Source organism: Falco peregrinus, chromosome 7 (assembly GCF_023634155.1).
Source record: "Falco peregrinus isolate bFalPer1 chromosome 7, bFalPer1.pri, whole genome shotgun sequence".
In the NCBI taxonomy this organism is placed as follows: Eukaryota; Metazoa; Chordata; class Aves; order Falconiformes; family Falconidae; genus Falco; species Falco peregrinus.
The window spans coordinates 3,772,241-3,779,037 of record NC_073727.1 but is presented as its reverse complement, the minus strand read 5'-3'; the positions used below and the strand labels follow the sequence as shown (position 1 = coordinate 3,779,037).

The 6,797-nt window shown below is 41.5% G+C and overlaps 1 long non-coding RNA gene across 4 annotated transcripts in view; it reads left to right on the top strand.

Moving 5' to 3' along the window:
• The first annotated feature begins 1,406 nt into the window (after positions 1 to 1,406).
• The window catches only part of LOC114010945 (uncharacterized), a 46,244-nt gene continuing 40,853 nt past the window's right edge, over positions 1,407 to 6,797 (top strand). For all 4 annotated transcript variants that reach the window (XR_008748170.1, XR_008748172.1, XR_008748171.1 and 1 more), the window contains exon 1: positions 1,407 to 1,534. This is a non-coding gene — a long non-coding RNA (uncharacterized LOC114010945). The remainder of the gene's footprint in view (positions 1,535 to 6,797) is intronic.

The following is a 6,797-nucleotide window of genomic DNA, read 5'->3' as shown; positions in this document are numbered from 1 at the left end:
CGACTCTGTGGCACCAGCCCCGTTCCTGTGCCAGCCTCCGGCAGAGCTTCTCACTGATCCTTCCTCCTCGAGTGGCCTCGCACAGCCCTCAGAATGACCATCGGGTCCCACCCGGCACTGCGCACAGACGATGCAGGTACCTTTTATTCCATGCCATTCATCAAACCTGGTGTTTCCTCTGGGGCAGATGCCTGCTGAAGTTGAAACCCAGTCCAAGAGATCTTTGCTCTCCTTTGCAGCTGGAAGCGAGGGGCCGGGTCAGCGCAAGCAGCCCGCTGTCCCCCACGGTGGAGGTGGGGCGCAGGTCCCCGACCTGCTCAAAGCCTCTGTCCAGGCGCAGCTGGCCAAGGTTAAAAAATAGGAACAGCCCTAGAGCGATCCATCTCAAATCTAAAAGGAGTGTAATGATATGCTATTCTCTGCACCCTGAGAAACATACGAGTGACATCCTCTCTCTGAGCACTAATTACCATAATTCTTAGACCAGAGAGAGATCCAGAACACTGCACAAATTATCACCCAATATCTTTAATAAATGTGGATGGTAAGTTACTTGCAAAGGTGCTGGTTAATAATCTGGAACGCATATTCCCAGACCTAATTCATTTCAGTCAGGTGGGATTTATTAGGAATTGGGCTGTCATGCGGTAGTACAAGGCAACTCTTCAGTACGGTAAGTTCACACAGAAGCAAAGGAGAAGCTGGTGCATCTCATGATAATATAAATGACTTAGACCATACAGAGACAGACAGTTATGGACTTTTCTGAATGTTCGGCTGCAGACAGCTCTTTGACACTGTACAGTAAAAGGTAGTGGCGCCCGTCGATCTGTTGTAGAAGCGCTTATGCCAGTGGGTTAATGGCTATGCTTCCCAAGGTACAACAAGGAGAAGTGGCAGAGCTGCTCTCCCATTTCTATTCAGTCCAGCGTTCACATCGTAACTGCGTTTCTTCTTTCTTTTATGGGATTAATTTAGAAAGAAAACCAAGTCACGTGTGCCTCGGGGGTGCCCGTTTTGGATGTGTCTGCCTTTCTTTCTTGCCTAGAGAGGAAACAAAGTGATGGGCTCCCACCAAAGATGCCTCAGTGTGTGTGCCTCAAGTTTGGTAGGATAAATTCAAGTCTTGGAGGCAAACTGCCAGATGTTATTTTTCGAAGCTGCCTCTAGGCTGCTCTGAAGCATACCAACACATGTGTCAGGGCACAATGAGAGTCAGGGCAACTTTCCAATTTTTCTTGCTCCCAGAGGCTCTCCAGGGGAGGCTGACTTGAGGAGTAGGGAAACAAAGACCATGAAAATGAGAGATCTGTGGATTTTAGGTTCTAATGCCGTGGCAACTGTAAAGTATCATATATGTAATTTCACCTTAAATTTTGAACACAAAACAATATCCATGTCTTTCTAGGTACTTCAGCATGTGGTGAGGTGCATAAATCAGATGCAAATGCTGGTGCTAGCTCCCGAAGCTGTGGGGACAGCATTACTACCTCTGCTTTGACAGTGCCAGCAGATCATATACTTCGGGAATGAGGTAAAGCTTTAATGGGCCTTTTGAAATAGACTTTGAAAAAGCCACTCTGGATTTTACTCAAGATCATGCTAAGAAAATCTTGACTTTAGCCAGTTCATTTCCACCCACTGCCTTCGTACGTACATATAAAATAAACAGACCAAAACATTTGTAGTATTGGTTGCAAAATAAGTGATTCATCCTACAAAAGAGAAAAATGCTTGCCCAAATAAACATAACATAGTGCTGAAGCACTATTCTTGAAGTAACAATGCCACAAAGATGCAGTTGCTTATATTCTTCTTACATTATCATCTTTCCATGAACAGGCAGTTTACTTAGACTGATATCTATGGGGAAAGTCTATTTTTAGCCTGCATTTGTACATTGGCCAGGGTAGCCAGATGCTGATGTCTCATACTTGCCTATTGAAAGTGAAAAGACAGAACTGAATGTCGTTTAAGAAGGGAGCTCTCAAAAAAAGTTTACTGTTCAATGCAAAGGGTGGATATTTAGTTCTTAACCTCCGTTTCTTTGCAATAAGTTACAGCATTAAAGAGATGACATTAATGTATTTGTTATCCTACCTGATAGATAGTTCTCCTTATTTTTTTACCCCCTCTTGCGGCTTTACCTTAGCGCCATTCTCCATCTTAATGTTTGCACCAGACACTTTTGGTACGATGTAAATTACATTTAGCACATAATTATGCACAGCCGCTAGGTTGCATAAATAAATTCTCATCAGTTTTGCACATGAACCCTGAAATGAGTACACCTGTACTAGCTCAGGACCTGTAAACTGATTAATTTCACCAGGACCATGTAGCTCGGGTGGGATTCTGCACTGAGCTCTTCCGCTTCCAGGATCTGGTCTCTCGTGTCTGCACGAAGCTGTGTCGTCTTATAGACATATATAGGGATATATCAGAAAACAATTGCCACCCCTCCACAAGTGGTTGCAGAGCATGGAGCACAGCGGTGGTGCTCTCAGGGGGTGAGGTGGGGTCAGCCAAAGATGGATAGTTGAGACTTTCACTTAATTCACGGTTCCTTATGAGACTTGGAAATTCACTTCACAAGGTTATTTTTAAAATCTTGTTCGGTGCAGTGCTCAAAATTGTAGTTGTATGAACAACGGCTTTGATGAAAAATGGAAATTTTCATCTTTAGTTTTCTGAGAAGCAGTTTTTCGATTTTCATTCAGCACTTTGAGTGAAAATTCCCATGTTTTTAATGAATTTCTGGGACGTTTTGAAGATTAACTTGGAGAAAAGAAGGGTAAAATGTAGCTCACAAGTCATTTATTTCTCGATTAGAGCCATCTAATATCCTCAGTGTGTATAAATCGGTTCAGTTTAGCAACACCAATTAAACAAAATGTGGCTTTAAAATCTCACAGTATATTTAAATGAAATGAAATATTTAAATTTTTTAAAATGAGCAGGCTCACATAATTAATTCATTTTGCGTTTTCTGTAATCACTGAATTACAGGGACATACAGAGACTAGCTAATATGGACATAAAAATGTGTTTGTGTGTGTATGGGCACTCACACGTCTATGTATACACAACACGCACTTTTGTACCCCCACATCCGAAAACACACGTGCACACATATATATGTATACAGACATGCGTAAAATCACTGATGAAACTACTGGTGGCTACCTCTCCAGGCAAATAAGGCTCATAAATTGACACATTTTGCTTAATCTGTATGTAAAGCATGTTACACATCACTGTTATAATGCAGACATCTTAACTTTAAATGAGACGAAAACAAACATAAAATTAGCACTTTAGGGAACCCCCTGCCACTCAATTTGTGTTGGGTTTAACACCTTCTTATTTTATATATCCTTCTACATAAACAGTTTTATATCAGCCCTTGATATGGTGCCTTCAAAGAATTAAATGTTGAGCTGTTTAAAAGCACTAATTAGCAGCTTTAATACAAAGGGGAGCATAGTTATTAGTAAAATCTTGTAAACCTAGAATACCCTTCGGGCCCAGTCATTTGTGTGTGAAATAACTCAATAAAAATATTATATTGTTAATCACAAAAACCTTCAAGGGAAATGCTAAATCTGGGAAGAAATATAAACTGTACCTTTCCAAACAAAGGAGGGAAAGTGACCGTCCACATTAAAGCAGAACCATAAAATCCCAAGAAGAATATATGCATTGATAAAATGCAGCTTGTTTCCTAGTAAGGGGGTTTGCAATCTGTAAACTTATGCACATACAACAACAAACATACATTAAGGGTGTTTAGTTTGAACACAGCTAGCGACATATTTATTAAATTAGCACTTCATTCCTTTCAGTAATGTGCAACAATGGCAAGGCCTTTTCAGAAGGTAGCTTTTGGTAGTGGAATGATAATATTTGAATCTAAACAGTTACTTTTGTACAATGTAAATTTTATATATATATATTTATATATTTATATACATGTGTATGTAACATTACAGATGTTTATAAAGGCATCGGGATCAATCTCACCTAGATTTTCTTTCTAGACAACTATATATGTATGCTTAATTTTGTTTGCTAAATTTAAATTTAAGCTTGACAGCACCCATTTCTACTTCCTTACATCACACACGTTTTTTGTTAATAGTTAATAATTATATTCTTAAATGTTTCAAAATTGCACTAATTCCCACATTATTAAGGAGGTAGTGTTTCTAATTTATTAAATGTGGTATGGCTGAGTGGCACTAGATAACAGAAGAAACATGCCTAAGTACGCAGGAGATCTTTTGACTGGCAACTAATGCTTAAAATACAAAATACTGAAAATCTCAGAATTTATAGATGCTAAAAAAAGACATTATACATTGCTTTTGTAGTTCGTGAATGAGAGAGATGAGATAGCCGTGAAGACTTCCACCTTAAATAACCAACTTCCTGCTAGTGTTTCAGCAGAAGGTGTTTGAACAGTACTTTTAATTTTAGATTGCAGGGGGAAAATTCCGAGGTATGTTACCCTTCCAAAACGATGATGATGTAGGTTTTGTATGCTATCATGCAGAATCAGTATTTCCATCTGGTATCACCCTTCTCCTCATCCTTCCTGGGAAAAAGATTGAGGGGAAAAAAGCTGGGCATACATATTTTAACCAGTGTCATCGTAATGATCATTTGCTGGTCTTAGCGATAGCAGATTTATTTTATTTTTTTTTAAGGAAAAGTAAATAAGGGTAGTTTCTAATATCTGAGGACAACGTTAAGTAGAAACTTCTTGGTAATGAGCAATATCTGTACTTTCCAGCTATGGGCTACTATAAGGAACAGATTTATTCAAAGCCCCAGTATATTTGCTGTGAATATATTTTTAATGTATTTCTCTAACATGAAAGAGCTGGCCAGAGCTTAAACATTTTTTTTTCTATGTCATGCTTTGCTTTTTACGGTGTTTTATGTTACAACCTAATTAGTATCTTACAGTGCCCTTACATGTACTTAGGGTGTAGAGTTTCACTAAATACACTGAACGTTTTATTTTGGGGGACCTCCGTGACACACGTTAAGCAGTTTTAAGCAGGCTAAGAATATGTTTCCAGTCAATCAAGCCTCTAGAGATAGGTTATCCACCTCTGGCTAATGCACTGCTATAAAACCTTCGCCGTTTCTGACTGCGCGATACAGTCTGTTATTAAACCCCTAACCGTGCACGGCCACGGGATTCAGAAGGGGGGAGGGAGACAATTATTTCCAGTACTTCATAAAGCCTACTTTAACAAATTATATGAAGATTAACTAATAGCAGCCTCAGCGTTGGATGGCTGGCCAAATTAGGTATGACTTATCAGACTGTTGCCTCGTCGGCTGCTCTTTCAAGCCTGCCCTCGCCAAGGAGGTCTTTGCCAGCAGCTGGCTCAGTAGGTGACGGACCAGGCTTGATGTCTGGTCTGCACCCCAACAATAGAGAGATGAAGCAAGCGGTGCTTTGAGTGCCTCTGAAAACCGGTTGGGAAAGCCAGTGAAGTCTCTGAGCATCAGCGGTTTTCCTGCTGAGGATTAAATGCTCCTGCACAAAGCCAGCGTATCCCACAAATCAAAAGCAGCGTGCGTGGAGAAGGGGCAAGTGATGGGGAGCGCTTGCTGGAGCACCGTGATGGATTAGGGAGAAGGCCTTGTGAATGCCTCCTTTTCTGAAGGGGAGATAATCCGTCAATCTCACCGGGGCGATCCTGTCAGGGTACACCACCTCGGGGTCCCCGCGTCCTCCTCAGGTTTTTATCTGCCCTGTGGAGGGCACCAGCATTTAATGGCTGTGGCTACCCTGGGCGTTCGGTGAGATGCTGAGGAGAGGTATTTCAGCACATTTGGGAACAGGGCTGTCTTTTGCCCTCTCTGCAAAATGGCTGTGTTATCTTCCAGCTTTGGAGAGCTGGGGAGAGGATGGCCTGGGATGTTTTGGAAAGGCTAAGACCACCCTAGCCTTCCAGTAATGAAATGCAAGATAAATTGTTCGGGTTTAAAACAAGATAATTCAGATAAGGTTCAAACGGGGCAAGCTTGCTCCAGTACCATGCAGGTAGAGCGCTTGCTGGGGTAGGAGGGCTTCCCAGGAGGAAAGCCAAGGAGAAACCTGGGCTTAAACAGAGTTTATGTTTAACCATGAACGGATCGCCCTGCTCTCCCTACAAAGACCTTTCATTTCCATCTGGAATGAGTATACGATAACCTAGTCAGACCAGCCTCTCAGTCACCAATCAAAACACTGACTCTTGACATTTGCCTAATTATCTTTTCTCATCATCAGTCATCTCTTGAAGTCTTTGCTTCATTCAGATGCCAGGTATTTCCGAAATTAATCATGTCATTGAAAGCGGCATCTTTTCATGTAAATGGACTTTATTATCTGGATCGAAAAGCTCCCCCCCACCACCTCCTTTGAGCTGCAAAAGCCCATTTGTAGGGAAAGTGTCTGAAATCTGACATGCTGCCTTCTCAAGAAAGATTCCTAGTGGTGACCTCCCAGCAAGAGCTAAGCATCCGTCACCGGGAGTGCGTGTGTGCGCCGCTTGCACCCTTGGGCTGGATGCATGCTAATTTGCCCCATTGTTTCGGGGTGAGTGGCTTTCCAGCACTTCCGAACAAAGCCTTTTTGCATAAGCTTCTGTGTGTACAATTATTTTATGTTCACATCATTCCATCATCCCATTTCTATTCCTGATATAAGAAGGGATGGAAACGTCTTTGTTTTCTTGTTATACTGGGGATTACAGGCTGGATTTAGCATGTTAGCGAGGACACTCCTCTTTCAT